This window comes from Narcine bancroftii, chromosome 3, assembly GCF_036971445.1.
Source record: "Narcine bancroftii isolate sNarBan1 chromosome 3, sNarBan1.hap1, whole genome shotgun sequence".
NCBI classification, from domain to species: Eukaryota; Metazoa; Chordata; class Chondrichthyes; order Torpediniformes; family Narcinidae; genus Narcine; species Narcine bancroftii.
The window spans coordinates 317,624,159-317,640,578 of record NC_091471.1 but is presented as its reverse complement, the minus strand read 5'-3'; positions in this window follow the sequence as shown (position 1 = coordinate 317,640,578).

Genomic DNA, 16,420 nt, shown 5'->3' with positions numbered 1-16,420 from the left:
TCCCCTCTGTTCTACAGTGTTCCCCACTGTTCCCCACTTTTTACAATGTATACCCCCTGCTCCCTTTGTTTCCTCACTCTTCTGCATTTTCCATACTGTTCCCCACTTTTTCCAATCTGTTTCCCCCGCTCCCTTTGGTTCCCCTCTGTTCTGCAGTTTCCCCACGGTTCTCCACATTTTTTCCAATCTGTTCCCCCTGCTCCCTGTGGTTCCCCTCTTTTCTGCAGTGTTTCCCAGGATTCCCCACTTTTTCCAATTTGTTCTCGCTGCTCCCTTTGGTTCCCCTCTGTCCTGCAGTGTTCCCCACGGCTCCACACTTTTTCCAATCTGTTCGCCGTGCTCTCTTTGGTTCCCCTCTGTTTTACAGTGTTCCCCACAGTTCCCCAATTTTTCCAATCTGTTCCCCCTGCTCCCTTTGGTTCCCCTCCGTCCTGCACTGTCCTCCATTGTTTCCCAATTTTTCCAATCTCTTCCCCGTGCTCCTTTGGTTCCCCTCTGTTGTGCAGTGTTCCTAACGGTTCCCCACTTTTTCCAACCCGTTCCCCCTGCTTCCTTTGATTCCCCTCTGTTCTGCAGTGTTCCAAACACTTCCCCACTTTTTCCAATCCGTTCACCCTGCTCCCGTTGTTTCTCCACTCTTCTGCATTTTTCCACACCGTTCCCCACTTTTTCCAATCTGTTCGCCCTGCTCCCATTGGTTCCCCTCTGTTCTGCAGTGTTCCCCACAGTTCCCCACTTTTTCCCATCCGTTCCCCCTGTGCCCTTTCTTTGCCCTCTGTCCTGCATTGTCCTTTGCGATTCCCCACTTTTCCCAATCCATTCCACCTGGTCCCTTGGTTCCCCTCCGTTCTGCACTGTCCTCCATTGTTTCCCAATTTTTCCAATCTCTTCCCCGTGCTCCTTTGGTTCCCCTCTGTTGTGCAGTGTTCCTAACAGTTCCCCACTTTTTCCAATCCGTTCGTCCTGCTTCCTTTGATTCCCCTCTGTTCTGCAGTGTTCCAAACACTTCCCCACTTTTTCCAAACCGTTCACCCTGCTCCCGTTGTTTCTCCACTCTTCTGCATTTTTCCACACCGTTCCCCACTTTTTCCAATCTGTTCGCCCTGCTCCCATTGGTTCCCCTCTGTCCTGCAGTGTTCCCTAGTTCTCAACTTCTTTCCGATCTGCTCGCCGTGCTCCATTTCGTTCCCCTCTGTTCTGCAGTGTTTCCCACGGTTCCCCACTTTTTCCAATCCGTTCCCGCTGCTCCCTTTGGTTCCCCACTGTTTTGCGGTGTTCGCCATGGTTCTGCACTTTTTCCAATCTGTTCCCTTTGCTCCGTTTAGTTCCCCTCTATTCTGCAGTGTTCCCCAAGGTTGCACACTTTTTCGAATCTGTTCACCCTGCTCCCTTTGTTTCCCCTCTGTCCTGCAGTGTTTCCCACGTTTCCCCACTTTTTCCAATCAGTTCGCCCTGCTCCCTTTGTTTCCCCTCTGTCCTGCAATGTTCTCCACGGTTCCCCACTTTTTCCAAATCATTCCCCCTGCTCCTTTTGGTTCCCCACTGTTCTGCAGAACTCCCCACGATTTCCCACTTTTTCCAATCTGTTCCCCCTACTCCGTTTGGTTCTCCTTTATTCTGAAGTGTTCCCCACTGTTCCACACTTTTCCGAACTGTTCCCCCTGCTCCCTTTGGTTCCGCAGTGTTCTGCAGTGTTCCCCATGCTTACCCACTTTTTCCAAACCGTTCCCCCTGCTCCGTTTGGTTCCCCTCTGCCCTGCAGTGTTCCCCACGGTTACCCACTTTTTCCAATCCATTCCTTTTGCTCCCTTTGGTTCCCGTCTGTCCTGCATTTTCCCCTATAGTTCCCCACTTTTCCAATCTGTTCTCCCTGCTCCCTTTGGTTCCCCTCTCTCCTGCAGTGTTCCCCACGGCTCCACACTTTTTCCAATGTGTTCGCCGTGCTCTCTTTGGTTCCCCTCTGTTCTACAGTGTTCCCCACTGTTCCCCACTTTTTCTAATCTGTTCCCCCTGCTCCCTTTGGTTCCCCTCCGTCCTGCACTGTCCTCCATGGTTTCCCAATTTTTCCAATCTCTTCCCCGTGCTCCTTTGGTTCCCCTCTGTTGTGCAGTGTTCCGAACGGTTCCCCACTTTTTCCAATCCATTCCCCCTCCTTCCTTTGATTCCCCTCTGTTCTGCAGTGTTCCGCACTGTTCTCCACTTTTTCTAATCCATTCACCCTGCTCCCGTTGTTTCTCCACTCTTCTGCATTTTCCACACCGTTCCCCACTTTTTCCAATCTGTTCCCCCTTCTCCTTGGGCTCCCCTCTGTTCTGAAGTTTTCCCCACAGTTTCCACTTTTTCCAATCTGTTCCCCCTGCTCCCGTTGGTTCCCCTCTATTCTGCAGTTTTCTATACAGTTCCCCACATTTTCCAATCCCTTACCCCTGCTCCCTTTGGTTCCCTTCTGTTCTGCAGTGTTCTCCACGGTCCCCGACTTTTTCCAATCTGTTCCTCCTGCTCCCTTTGGTTCCCCACTCTTCTGCATTTTTCCACGAAGTTCCCCACTTTTTCCAATCCCTTCCACCTGCTCCCTTGGTTCCCCTCTGTTCTGCAGTGGTCCCCATGGTTCCCCAATTTTTCCAATGTATACCCCCTGCTCCCTTTGTTTCCTCACTCTTCTGCATTTTTCCACACTGTTCCCCATTTTTTCCACTCTGTTTTCCCCGCTCCCTTTGGTTCCCCACTGTTCTGCAGTATTCCCCACTTCTCCACTATTTTCCAATTAGTTCGCCATGATCGCTTTGGTTCCTCTCTGTCTGCAGTGTTCTTCACAGTTCCCCACTTTATCCAATCCGTTCCCCCTGCTCCCTTTGTTTCCCCTCTGTCCTTCAATGTTCTCCACGGCTCCCTACTTTTTCCAATCCATTCCCCGTACTCCTTTTGGTTCCCCACTGTTCTGCAGAACACCCCACGATTCCCCACTTTTTCCAATCTGTTCCCCCTGCTCCGTTTGGTTCTCCTTTATTCTGCAGTGTTCCCCACGGTTCCCCACTTTTCCGAGTTGTTCCCCCTGCTCTCTTTGGTTCCGCAGTGTTCTGCAGTTTTCCCCACTGTTACCCACTTTTTCCAAACCGTTCCCCCTGCTCCCTTTGGTTCCCCTCTGTTTTACAGTGTTCCCCACAGTTCCCCAATTTTTCCAATCTGTTCCCCCTGCTCCCTTTGGTTCCCCTCCGTCCTGCACTGTCCTCCATTGTTTCCCAATTTTTCCAATCTCTTCCCCGTGCTCCTTTGGTTCCCCTCTGTTGTGCAGTGTTCCTAACGGTTCCCCACTTTTTCCAACCCGTTCCCCCTGCTTCCTTTGATTCCCCTCTGTTCTGCAGTGTTCCAAACACTTCCCCACTTTTTCCAATCCGTTCACCCTGCTCCCGTTGTTTCTCCACTCTTCTGCATTTTTCCACACCGTTCCCCACTTTTTCCAATCTGTTCGCCCTGCTCCCATTGGTTCCCCTCTGTTCTGCAGTGTTCCCCACAGTTCCCCACTTTTTCCCATCCGTTCCCCCTGTGCCCTTTCTTTGCCCTCTGTCCTGCATTGTCCTTTGCGATTCCCCACTTTTCCCAATCCATTCCACCTGGTCCCTTGGTTCCCCTCCGTTCTGCACTGTCCTCCATTGTTTCCCAATTTTTCCAATCTCTTCCCCGTGCTCCTTTGGTTCCCCTCTGTTGTGCAGTGTTCCTAACAGTTCCCCACTTTTTCCAATCCGTTCGTCCTGCTTCCTTTGATTCCCCTCTGTTCTGCAGTGTTCCAAACACTTCCCCACTTTTTCCAAACCGTTCACCCTGCTCCCGTTGTTTCTCCACTCTTCTGCATTTTTCCACACCGTTCCCCACTTTTTCCAATCTGTTCGCCCTGCTCCCATTGGTTCCCCTCTGTCCTGCAGTGTTCCCTAGTTCTCAACTTCTTTCCGATCTGCTCGCCGTGCTCCATTTCGTTCCCGCTGCTCCCTTTGGTTCCCCACTGTTTTGCAGTGTTCGCCATGGTTCTGCACTTTTTCCAATCTGTTCCCTTTGCTCCGTTTAGTTCCCCTCTATTCTGCAGTGTTCCCCAAGGTTGCACACTTTTTCGAATATGTTCGCCCTGCTCCCTTTGTTTCCCCTCTGTTCTGCAATGTTCTCCACGGTTCCCCACTTTTTCCAAATCATTCCCCCTACTCCGTTTGGTTCTCCTTTATTCTGAAGTGTTCCCCACTGTTCTGCAGAACTCCCCACGTTTTCCCACTTTTTCCAATCTGTTCCCCCTACTCCGTTTGGTTCTCCTTTATTCTGAAGTGTTCCCCACTGTTCCACACTTTTCCGAACTGTTCCCCCTGCTCCCTTTGGTTCCGCAGTGTTCTGCAGTGTTCCCCACGCTTACCCACTTTTTCCAAACCGTTCCACCTGCTCCGTTTGGTTCCCCTCTGCCCTGCAGTGTTTCCCACGGTTCCCCACTTTTTCCAATCCGTTCCCGCTGCTCCCTTTGGTTCCCCACTGTTTTGCATTTTCCCCTATAGTTCCCCACTTTTCCAATCTGTTCTCCCTGCTCCCTTTGGTTCCCCTCTCTCCTGCAGTGTTCCCCACGGCTCCACACTTTTTCCAATCTGTTCGCCGTGCTCTCTTTGGTTCCCCTCTGTTCTACAGTGTTCCCCACTGTTCCCCACTTTTTCTAATCTGTTCCCCCTGCTCCCTTTGGTTCCCCTCCGTCCTGCACTGTCCTCCATGGTTTCCCAATTTTTCCAATCTCTTCCCCGTGCTCCTTTGGTTCCCCTCTGTTGTGCAGTGTTCCGAACGGTTCCCCACTTTTTCCAATCCATTCCCCCTCCTTCCTTTGATTCCCCTCTGTTCTGCAGTGTTCCGCACTGTTCTCCACTTTTTCTAATCCATTCACCCTGCTCCCGTTGTTTCTCCACTCTTCTGCATTTTCCACACCGTTCCCCACTTTTTCCAATCTGTTCCCCCTTCTCCTTGGGCTCCCCTCTGTTCTGAAGTTTTCCCCACAGTTTCCACTTTTTCCAATCTGTTCCCCCTGCTCCCGTTGGTTCCCCTCTATTCTGCAGTTTTCTTTCCAGTTCCCCACATTTTCCAATCCCTTACCCCTGCTCCCTTTGGTTCCCTTCTGTTCTGCAGTGTTCTCCACGGTCCCCGACTTTTTCCAATCTGTTCCTCCTGCTCCCTTTGGTTCCCCACTCTTCTGCATTTTTCCACGAAGTTCCCCACTTTTTCCAATCCCTTCCACCTGCTCCCTTGGTTCCCCTCTGTTCTGCAGTATTCCCCATGGTTCCCCAATTTTTCCAATATATACCCCCTGCTCACTTTGTTTCCTCACTCTTCTGCATTTTTCCACACTGTTCCCCATTTTTTCCACTCTGTTTTCCCCGCTCCCTTTGGTTCCCCACTGTTCTGCAGTATTCCCCACTTCTCCACTATTTTCCAATTAGTTCGCCATGATCGCTTTGGTTCCTCTCTGTCTGCAGTGTTCTTCACAGTTCCCCACTTTATCCAATCCGTTCCCCCTGCTCCCTTTGTTTCCCCTCTGTCCTTCAATGTTCTCCACGGCTCCCTACTTTTTCCAATCCATTCCCCCTACTCCTTTTGGTTCCCCACTGTTCTGCAGAACACCCCACGATTCCCCACTTTTTCCAATCTGTTCCCCCTGCTCCGTTTGGTTCTCCTTTATTCTGCAGTGTTCCCCACGGTTCCCCACTTTTCCGAGTTGTTCCCCCTGCTCTCTTTGGTTCCGCAGTGTTCTGCAGTTTTCCCCACTGTTACCCACTTTTTCCAAAACGTTCCCCCTGCTCCCTTTGGTTCCCCTCTGTCCTGCATTTTCCCCCACAGTTCCCCACTTTTCCAATCCGTTCCCCTTGCTCCCTTTAGTTCCCCTCTGTACTGCAGTACTCCCTACGGTTCCCCACATTTTCCAATCCGTTCTCCCTGCTCCCTTTGGTTTCCCACTGTTCTGCATTTTTCCACACGGTTCCCCGATTTTTCCAATCTGTTCCCATGCTCCATTTGCTTCCCCTCTTTTCTGCAATATTCCCCACTGTTCCCCACTTTTTGCAATCTGTTCCCCCTGCTCCCTTTGGTTCCCCACTGTTCTGCAGTGTTCGCCAACGGTTCCCCACTTTTTCCAACCTGTACCTCCTATTCCCTTTGGTTCCCCTCTGTCCTGCAGTGTTCCCCACGGTTCCACACTTTTTCCAATCTGTTCGCCGTGCTCTCTTTGGTTCCTCTCTGTTTTACAGTGTTCCCCACAGTTCCCCAATTTTTCCAATCTGTTCCCCCTGCTCCCTTTGGTTCCCCTCCGTCCTGCACTGTCCTCCATGGTTTCCCAATTTTTCCAATCTCTTCCCCGTGCTCCTTTGGTTCCCCTCTGTTGTGCAGTGTTGCGAATGGTTCCCCACTTTTTCCAATCCGTTCACCTTGCTCCCGTTGTTTCTCCACTCTTCTGCATTTTCCACACCGTTCCCCACTTTTTCCAATCTGTTCCCCCTTCTCCTTGGGCTCCCCTCTGTTCTGCAGTTTTCCCCACAGTTTCCACTTTTTCCAATCTGTTCCCTCTGCTCCCGTTGGTTCCCCTCTATTCTGCAGTTGTCTATACAGTTCCCCACATTTTCCAATCCGTTACCCCTGCTCCCTTTGGTTCCCCTCTGTTCTGCAGTGTTCTCCACGGTCCACGACTTTTTCCAATCTGTTCCTCCTGCTCCCTTTGGTTCCCCACTGTTCTGCATTTTTCCACACAGTTCCCCACATTTCCAATCCGTTCCACTTGCTCCCTTGGTTCCTCTCTGTTTTACAGTGTTCCCCACAGTTCCCCACTTTTTCTAAACCGTTCCCCCTGTTCCCTTTGGTTCCCCTCTGTCCTGCAGTGTTCCCCACAGTTCCCCACTTTTTCCAATCTGTTCCCCCTGCTCCCTTTGGTTCGCCTCCGTCCTGCACTGTCCTCCATGGTTTCCCAATTTTTCCAATCTCTTCCCCTTGCTCCTTTGGTTCCCCTCTGTTGTGCAATGTTGCGAACTTGTCCCCACTTTTTCCAATCCGTTCACCCTGCTCCCGTTGTTTCTCCACTCTTCTGCATTTTCCACACCGTTCCCCACTTTTTCCAATCTGTTCCCCCTTCTCCTTGGGCTCCCCTCCGTCCTGCATTTTCCCCCACAGTTCCCCATTTTTCCAATCCGTTCCCCTTGCTCCCTTTAGTTCCCCTCTGTACTGCAGTGCTCCCCACGGTTCCCCACATTTTCCAATCCGTTCTCCCTGCTCCCTTTGGTTTCCCACTGTTCTGCATTTTTCCACACGTTTCCCCGATTTTTCCAATCTGTTCCCATGCTCCATTTGCTTCCCCTCTTTTCTGCAATATTCCCCACTGTACCCCACTTTTTGCAATCTGTTCCCCCTGCTCCCTTTGGTTCCCCACTGTTCTGCAGTGTTCGCCAACGGTTCCCCACTTTTTCCAACCTGTACCTCCTATTCCCTTTGGTTCCCCTCTGTCCTGCAGTGTTCCCCACGGTTCCACACTTTTTCCAATCTGTTCGCCGTGCTCCTTTGGTTCCCCTCTGTTGTGCAGTGTTCCACACTGTTCTCCACTTTTTCTAATCCGTTCACCCTGCTCCCGTTGTTTCTCCACTCTTCTGCATTTTCCACACCGTTCCCCACTTTTAACAATCTGTTCCCCCTTCTCCTTGGGCTCCCCTCTGTTCTGCAGTTTTCCCCACATTTTCCACTTTTTCCAATCTGTTCCCCCTGCTCCCGTTGGTTCCCCTCTATTCTGCAGTTTTCTATACAGTTCCCCACATTTTCCAATCCGTTACCCCTGCTCCCTTTGGTTCCCCTCTGTTCTGCAGTGTTCTCCACGGTCCACGACTTTTTCCAATCTGTTCCTCCTGCTCCCTTTGGTTCCCCACTGTTCTGCATTTTTCCACACAGTTCCCCACATTTCCAATCCGTTCCACCTGCTCCCTTGGTTCCTCTCTGTTTTACAGTGTTCCCCACAGTTCCCCACTTTTTCCAATCTGTTCCCCCTGCTCCCTTTGGTTCGCCTCCGTCCTGCACTGTCCTCCATGGTTTCCCAATTTTTCCAATCTCTTCCCCGTGCTCCTTTTGTTCCCCTCTGTTGTGCAGTGTTGCGAACGGTTCCCCACTTTTTCCAATCCGTTCACCCTGCTCCCGTTGTTTCTCCACTCTTCTGCATTTTCCACACCGTTCCCCACTTTTTACAATCTGTTCCCCCTTCTCCTTGGGCTCCCCTCTGTCCTGCATTTTCCCCCACAGTTCCCCACTTTTCCAATCCGTTCCCCTTGCTCCCTTTAGTTCCCCTCTGTACTGCAGTGCTCCCCACGGTTCCCCACATTTTCCAATCCGTTCTCCCTGCTCCCTTTGGTTTCCCACTGTTCTGCATTTTTCCACACGGTTCCCCGATTTTTCAAATCTGTTCCCATGCTCCATTTGCTTCCCCTCTTTTCTGCAATATTCCCCACTGTACCCCACTTTTTGCAATCTGTTCCCCCTGCCCTCTTTGGTTCCCCACTGTTCTGCAGTGTTCGCCAACGGTTCCCCACTTTTTCCAACCTGTACCTCCTATTCCCTTTGGTTCCCCTCTGTCCTGCAGTGTTCCCCACGGTTCCACACTTTTTCCAATCTGTTCGCCGTGCTCTCTTTGGTTCCTCTCTGTTTTACAGTGTTCCCCACAGTTCCCCACTTTTCCAACCCGTTCCCCTTGCTCCCTTTAGTTCCCCTCTGTACTGCAGTGCTCCCCACGTTTCCCCACATTTTCCAATCCGTTCTCCCTGCTCCCTTTGGTTTCCCACTGTTCTGCATTTTTCCACATGGTTCCCCGATTTTTCCAATCTGTTCCCATGCTCCATTTGCTTCCCCACTGTTCTGCAGAACTCCCCACGATTTCCCACTTTTTCCAATCTGTTCCCCCTGCTCCGTTTGGTTCTCCTTTATTCTGCATTTTCCCCCACAGTTCCCCACTTTTCCAATCCGTTCCCCTTGCTCCCTTTAGTTCCCCTCTGTACTGCAGTGCTCCCCACGGTTCCCCACGTTTTCCAATCCGTTCTCCCTGCTCCCTTTGGTTTCCCACTGTTCTGCATTTTTCCACACGGTTCCCCGATTTTTCCAATCTGTTCCCATGCTCCATTTGCTTCCCCTCTTTTCTGCAATATTCCCCACTGTTCCCCACTTTTTGCAATCTGTTCCCCCTGCTCCCTTTGGTTCCCCACTGTTCTGCAGTGTTCGCCAACGTTTCCCCACTTTTTCCAACCTGTACCTCCTATTCCCTTTGGTTCCCCTCTGTCCTGCAGTGTTCCCCACGGTTCCACACTATTTCCAATCTGTTCGCCGTGCTCTCTTTGGTTCCCCTCTGTTGTGCAGTGTTGCGAATGGTTCCCCACTTTTTCCAATCCGTTCCCCTGCTTCCTTTGATTCCCATCTGTTCTGCAGTGTTCCACACTGTTCCCCACTTTTTCCAATCCGTTCACCCTGCTCCCGTTGTTTCTCCACTCTTCTGCATTTTCCACACCGTTCCCCACTTTTTCCAATCTGTTCCCCCTTCTCCTTGGGCTACCCTCTGTTCTGCAGTTTTCCCCACAGTTTCCACTTTTTCCAATCTGTTCCCCCTGCTCCCGTTGGTTCCCGTCTATTCTGCAGTTTTCTATACAGTTCCCCACATTTCCAATCCGTTACCCCTGCTCCCTTTGGTTCCCCTCTGTTCTGCAGTGTTCTCCACGGTCCACGACTTTTTCCAATCTGTTCCTCCTGCTCCCTTTGGTTCCCCACTCTTCTGCATTTTTCCACACAGTTCCCCACATTTCCAATCCGTTCCACCTGCTCCCTTGATTCCCCTCTGTTCTGCAGTGTTCCCCATGTTTCCCCAAATTTTCCAATGTATACCCCCTGCTCTCTTTGTTTCCTCACTCTTCTGCATTTTTCCACACTGTTACCCACTATTTCCACTCTGTTTTCCCCGCTCCCTCTGGTTCCCCACTGTTCTGCAGTATTCCCCACTTCTCCACTATTTTCCAATTTGTTCGCCATGATCGCTTTGGTTCCTCTCTGTCTGCAGTGTTCTTCACAGTTCCCCACTTTATCCAATCCGTTCTCCCTGCTCCGTTTGGTTCCCCTCTGTTCTGCAGTGTTCCCCACGGTTCTCCATTTTTTCCACTCCGTTCCCCATGCTCCCTTTGGTTCCCCACTCTTCTGTACATTTCCACATAATCCCCCAATTTTTCCAATCTGTACCCCGTACTCCATTCGGTTCCCCTCTGTTCTGCAGTGTTCCCCACGGTTCCCCTTTTTTTCTAATCAGTTGCCCTTGCTCCTTTGGTTCCCCTCTGTTCTGCAGTGTTCCCCACGGTTCTTCACATTTTTTCCAATCTGTTCCCCTTCTCCCTTTTTTTCCCCTCTGTTCTGCAGTGTTCTCCACGGTTCCCCACTTTTTTCCAATCTGTTCCCCCTGCTCCTTTGGTTCCACTCACTTCTGCAGTTTCCACACCGTTGCCCACTTTTTCCAATCTGTTCCCGGTGCTCCCTTTTTTTTCCTCACTCTTCTGCATTTTCCACACCGTTCCCCACTTTTTCCAATCTGTTCCCCCTTCTCCTTGGACTCACCTCTGTTCTGTAGTTTTCCCCACAGTTTCCACTTTTTCCAATCTGTTCCTCCTGCTCCCTTTGGTTCCCCACTCTTCTGCATTTTTCCACACTGCTCCCCACTTTTTCCACTCTGTTTTCCCCGCTCCCTCTGGTTCCCCACTGTTCTGCAGTATTCCCCACTTCTCCACTATTTTCCAATTTGTTCGCCATGATCGCTTTGGTTCCTCTCTGTCTGCAGTGTTCTTCACAGTTCCCCACTTTATCCAATCCGTTCCCCCTGCTCCCTTTGTTTCCCCTCTGTCCTGCAATATTCCCCACTGTTCCCCACTTTTTGCAATCTGTTCCCCCTGCTCCCTTTGGTTCCCCACTGTTCTGCAGTGTTCGCCAATGATTCCCCACTTTTTCCAACCTGTACCTCCTATTCCCTTTGGTTCCCCTCTGTCCTGCAGTGTTCCCCACGGTTCCACACTTTTTCCAATCTGTTCGCCGTGCTCTCTTTGGTTCCTCTCTGTTTTACAGTGTTCCCCACAGTTCCCCACTTTTTCCAATCTGTTCCCCCTGCTCCCTTTGGTTCCCCTCCGTCCTGCACTGTCCTCCATGGTTTCCCAATTTTTCCAATCTCTTCCCCGTGCTCCTTTGGTTCCCCTCTGTTGTGCAGTGTTGCGAACGGTTCCCCACTTTTTCCAATCCGTTCACCCTGCTCCCGTTGTTTCTCCACTCTTCTGCATTTTCCACACCATTCCCCACTTTTTCCAATCTGTTCCCCCTTCTCCTTGGGCTCCCCTCTGTTCTGCAGTTTTCCCCACAGTTTCCACTTTTTCCAATCTGTTCCCCCTGCTCCCGTTGGTTCCCCTCTATTCTGCAGTTTTCTATACAGTTCCCCACATTTTCCAATCCGTTACCCCTGCTCCCTCTGTTCTGCAGTGTTCTCCACGGTCCACGACTTTTTCCAATCTGTTCCTCCTGCTCCCTTTGGTTCCCCACTGTTCTGCATTTTTCCACACAGTTCCCCACATTTCCAATCCGTTCCACCTGCTCCCTTGGTTCCTCTCTGATTTACAATGTTCCCCACAGTTCCCCACTTTTTCCAATCTGTTCCCCCTGCTCCCTTTGGTTCGCCTCCGTCCTGCACTGTCCTCCATGGTTTCCCAATTTTTCCAATCTCTTCCCCGTGCTCCTTTGGTTCCCCTCTGTTGTGCAGTGTTGCGAACGGTTCCCCACTTTTTCCAATCCGTTCTCCCTGCTCCCGTTGTTTCTCCACTCTTCTGCATTTTCCACACCGTTCCCCACTTTTTCCAATCTGTTCCCCCTTCTCCTTGGGCTCCCCTCTGTCCTGCATTTTCCCCCACAGTTCCCCACTTTTCCAATCCGTTCCCCTTGCTCCCTTTAGTTCCCCTCTGTACTGCAGTGCTCCCCACGGTTCCCCACATTTTCCAATCCGTTCTCCCTGCTCCCTTTGGTTTCCCACTGTTCTGCATTTTTCCACACGGTTCCCCGATTTTTCAAATCTGTTCCCATGCTCCATTTGCTTCCCCTCTTTTCTGTAATATTCCCCACTGTACCCCACTTTTTGCAATCTGTTCCCCCTGCCCCCTTTGGTTCCCCATTGTTCTGCAGTGTTCGCCAACGGTTCCCCACTTTTTCCAACCTGTACCTCCTATTCCCTTTGGTTCCCCTCTGTCCTGCAGTGTTCCCCACGGTTCCACACTTTTTCCAATCTGTTCGCCGTGCTTTCTTTGGTTCCTCTCTGTTTTAAAGTGTTCCCCACAGTTCCCTACTTTTCCAATCCGTTCCCCTTGCTCCCTTTAGTTCCCCTCTGTACTGCAGTGCTCCCCACGTTTCCCCACATTTTCCAATCCGTTCTCCCTGCTCCCTTTGGTTTCCCACTGTTCTGCATTTTTTCACACGGTTCCCCGATTTTTATAATCTGTTCCCATGCTCCATTTGCTTCCCCACTGTTCTGCAGAACTCCCCACGATTCCCCACTTTTTCCAATCTGTTCCCCCTGCTCCGTTTATTTCTCCTTTATTCTGCAGTGTTCCCCACGGTTCCCCACTTTTCCGAGCTGTTCCCTCTGCTCCCTTTGGTTCCGCAGTGTTCTGCAGTGTTCCCCACGGTTACCCACTTTTTCTAAACCGTTCCCCCTGCTCCCTTTGGTTCCCCTCTGTCCTGCAGTGTTTCCCACGGTTACCCACTTTTTCCAATCCATTCCCCCTGCTCCCTTTGGTTCGCCTCCGTCCTGCACTGTCCTCCATGGTTTTCCAATTTTTCCAATCTCTTCCCCATGCTCCTTTGGTTCCCCTCTGTTGTGCAATGTTGCGAACTGTCCCCACTTTTTCCAATCCGTTCACCCTGCTCCCGTTGTTTCTCCACTCTTCTGCATTTTCCACACCGTTCCCCACTTTTTCCAATCTGTTCCCCCTTCTCCTTGGGCTCCCCTCCGTCCTGCATTTTCCCCCACAGTTTCCCATTTTTCCAATCCGTTCCCCTTGCTCCCTTTAGTTCCCCTCTGTACTGCAGTGCTCCCCACGGTTCCCCACATTTTCCAATCCGTTCTCCCTGCTCCCTTTGGTTTCCCACTGTTCTGCATTTTTCCACACGTTTCCCCGATTTTTCCAATCTGTTCCCATGCTCCATTTGCTTCCCCTCTTTTCTGCAATATTCCCCACTGTACCCCACTTTTTGCAATCTGTTCCCCCTGCTCCCTTTGGTTCCCCACTGTTCTGCAGTGTTCGCCAACGGTTCCCCACTTTTTCCAACCTGTACCTCCTATTCCCTTTGGTTCCCCTCTGTCCTGCAGTGTTCCCCACGGTTCCACACTTTTTCCAATCTGTTCGCCGTGCTCCTTTGGTTCCCCTCTGTTGTGCAGTGTTCCACACTGTTCTCCACTTTTTCTAATCCGTTCACCCTGCTCCCGTTGTTTCTCCACTCTTCTGCATTTTCCACACCGTTCCCCACTTTTTCCAATCTGTTCCCCCTTCTCCTTGGGCTCCCCTCTGTTCTGCAGTTTTCCCCACATTTTCCACTTTTTCCAATCTGTTCCCCCTGCTCCCGTTGGTTCCCCTCTATTCTGCAGTTTTCTATACAGTTCCCCACATTTTCCAATCCGTTACCCCTGCTCCCTTTGGTTCCCCTCTGTTCTGCAGTGTTCTCCACGGTCCACGACTTTTTCCAATCTGTTCCTCCTGCTCCCTTTGGTTCCCCACTGTTCTGCATTTTTCCACACAGTTCCCCACATTTCCAATCCGTTCCACCTGCTCCCTTGGTTCCTCTCTGTTTTACAGTGTTCCCCACAGTTCCCCACTTTTTCCAATCTGTTCCCCCTGCTCCCTTTGGTTCGCCTCCGTCCTGCACTGTCCTCCATGGTTTCCCAATTTTTCCAATCTCTTCCCCGTGCTCCTTTTGTTCCCCTCTGTTGTGCAGTGTTGCGAACGGTTCCCCACTTTTTCCAATCCGTTCACCCTGCTCCCGTTGTTTCTCCACTCTTCTGCATTTTCCACACCGTTCCCCACTTTTTACAATCTGTTCCCCCTTCTCCTTGGGCTCCCCTCTGTCCTGCATTTTCCCCCACAGTTCCCCACTTTTCCAATCCGTTCCCCTTGCTCCCTTTAGTTCCCCTCTGTACTGCAGTGCTCCCCACGGTTCCCCACATTTTCCAATCCGTTCTCCCTGCTCCCTTTGGTTTCCCACTGTTCTGCATTTTTCCACACGGTTCCCCGATTTTTCAAATCTGTTCCCATGCTCCATTTGCTTCCCCTCTTTTCTGCAATATTCCCCACTGTACCCCACTTTTTGCAATCTGTTCCCCCTGCCCCCTTTGGTTCCCCACTGTTCTGCAGTGTTCGCCAACGGTTCCCCACTTTTTCCAACCTGTACCTCCTATTCCCTTTGGTTCCCCTCTGTCCTGCAGTGTTCCCCACGGTTCCACACTTTTTCCAATCTGTTCGCCGTGCTCTCTTTGGTTCCTCTCTGTTTTACAGTGTTCCCCACAGTTCCCCACTTTTCCAACCCGTTCCCCTTGCTCCCTTTAGTTCCCCTCTGTACTGCAGTGCTCCCCACGTTTCCCCACATTTTCCAATCCGTTCTCCCTGCTCCCTTTGGTTTCCCACTGTTCTGCATTTTTCCACATGGTTCCCCGATTTTTCCAATCTGTTCCCATGCTCCATTTGCTTCCCCACTGTTCTGCAGAACTCCCCACGATTCCCCACTTTTTCCAATCTGTTCCCCCTGCTCCGTTTGGTTCTCCTTTATTCTGCATTTTCCCCCACAGTTCCCCACTTTTCCAATCCGTTCCCCTTGCTCCCTTTAGTTCCCTTCTGTACTGCAGTGCTCCCCACGGTTCCCCACGTTTTCCAATCCGTTCTCCCTGCTCCCTTTGGTTTCCCACTGTTCTGCATTTTTCCACACGGTTCCCCAATTTTTCCAATCTGTTCCCATGCTCCATTTGCTTCCCCTCTTTTCTGCAATATTCCCCACTGTTCCCCACTTTTTGCAATCTGTTCCCCCTGCTCCCTTTGGTTCCCCACTGTTCTGCAGTGTTCGCCAACGTTTCCCCACTTTTTCCAACCTGTACCTCCTATTCCCTTTGGTTCCCCTCTGTCCTGCAGTGTTCCCCACGGTTCCACACTATTTCCAATCTGTTCGCCGTGCTCTCTTTGGTTCCCCTCTGTTGTGCAGTGTTGCGAATGGTTCCCCACTTTTTCCAATCCGTTCCCCTGCTTCCTTTGATTCCCATCTGTTCTGCAGTGTTCCACACTGTTCCCCACTTTTTCCAATCCGTTCACCCTGCTCCCGTTGTTTCTCCACTCTTCTGCATTTTCCACACCGTTCCCCACTTTTTCCAATCTGTTCCCCCTTCTCCTTGGGCTACCCTCTGTTCTGCAGTTTTCCCCACAGTTTCCACTTTTTCCAATCTGTTCCCCCTGCTCCCGTTGGTTCCCGTCTATTCTGCAGTTTTCTATACAGTTCCCCACATTTCCAATCCGTTACCCCTGCTCCCTTTGGTTCCCCTCTGTTCTGCAGTGTTCTCCACGGTCCACGACTTTTTCCAATCTGTTCCTCCTGCTCCCTTTGGTTCCCCACTCTTCTGCATTTTTCCACACAGTTCCCCACATTTCCAATCCGTTCCACCTGCTCCCTTGATTCCCCTCTGTTCTGCAGTGTTCCCCATGTTTCCCCAAATTTTCCAATGTATACCCCCTGCTCCCTTTGTTTCCTCACTCTTCTGCATTTTTCCACACTGTTACCCACTATTTCCACTCTGTTTTCCCCGCTCCCTCTGGTTCCCCACTGTTCTGCAGTATTCCCCACTTCTCCACTATTTTCCAATTTGTTCGCCATGATCGCTTTGGTTCCTCTCTGTCTGCAGTGTTCTTCACAGTTCCCCACTTTATCCAATCCGTTCTCCCTGCTCCGTTTGGTTCCCCTCTGTTCTGCAGTGTTCCCCACGGTTCTCCATTTTTTCCACTCCGTTCCCCATGCTCCCTTTGGTTCCCCACTCTTCTGTACATTTCCACATAATCCCCCAATTTTTCCAATCTGTACCCCGTACTCCATTCGGTTCCCCTCTGTTCCGCAGTGTTCCCCACGGTTCCCCTTTTTTTCTAATCAGTTGCCCTTGCTCCTTTGGTTCCCCTCTGTTCTGCAGTGTTCCCCACGGTTCTTCACATTTTTTCTAATCTGTTCCCCTTCTCCCTTTTTTTCCCCTCTGTTCTGCAGTGTTCTCCACGGTTCCCCACTTTTTTCCAATCTGTTCCCCCTGCTCCTTTGGTTCCACTCACTTCTGCAGTTTCCACACCGTTGCCCACTTTTTCCAATC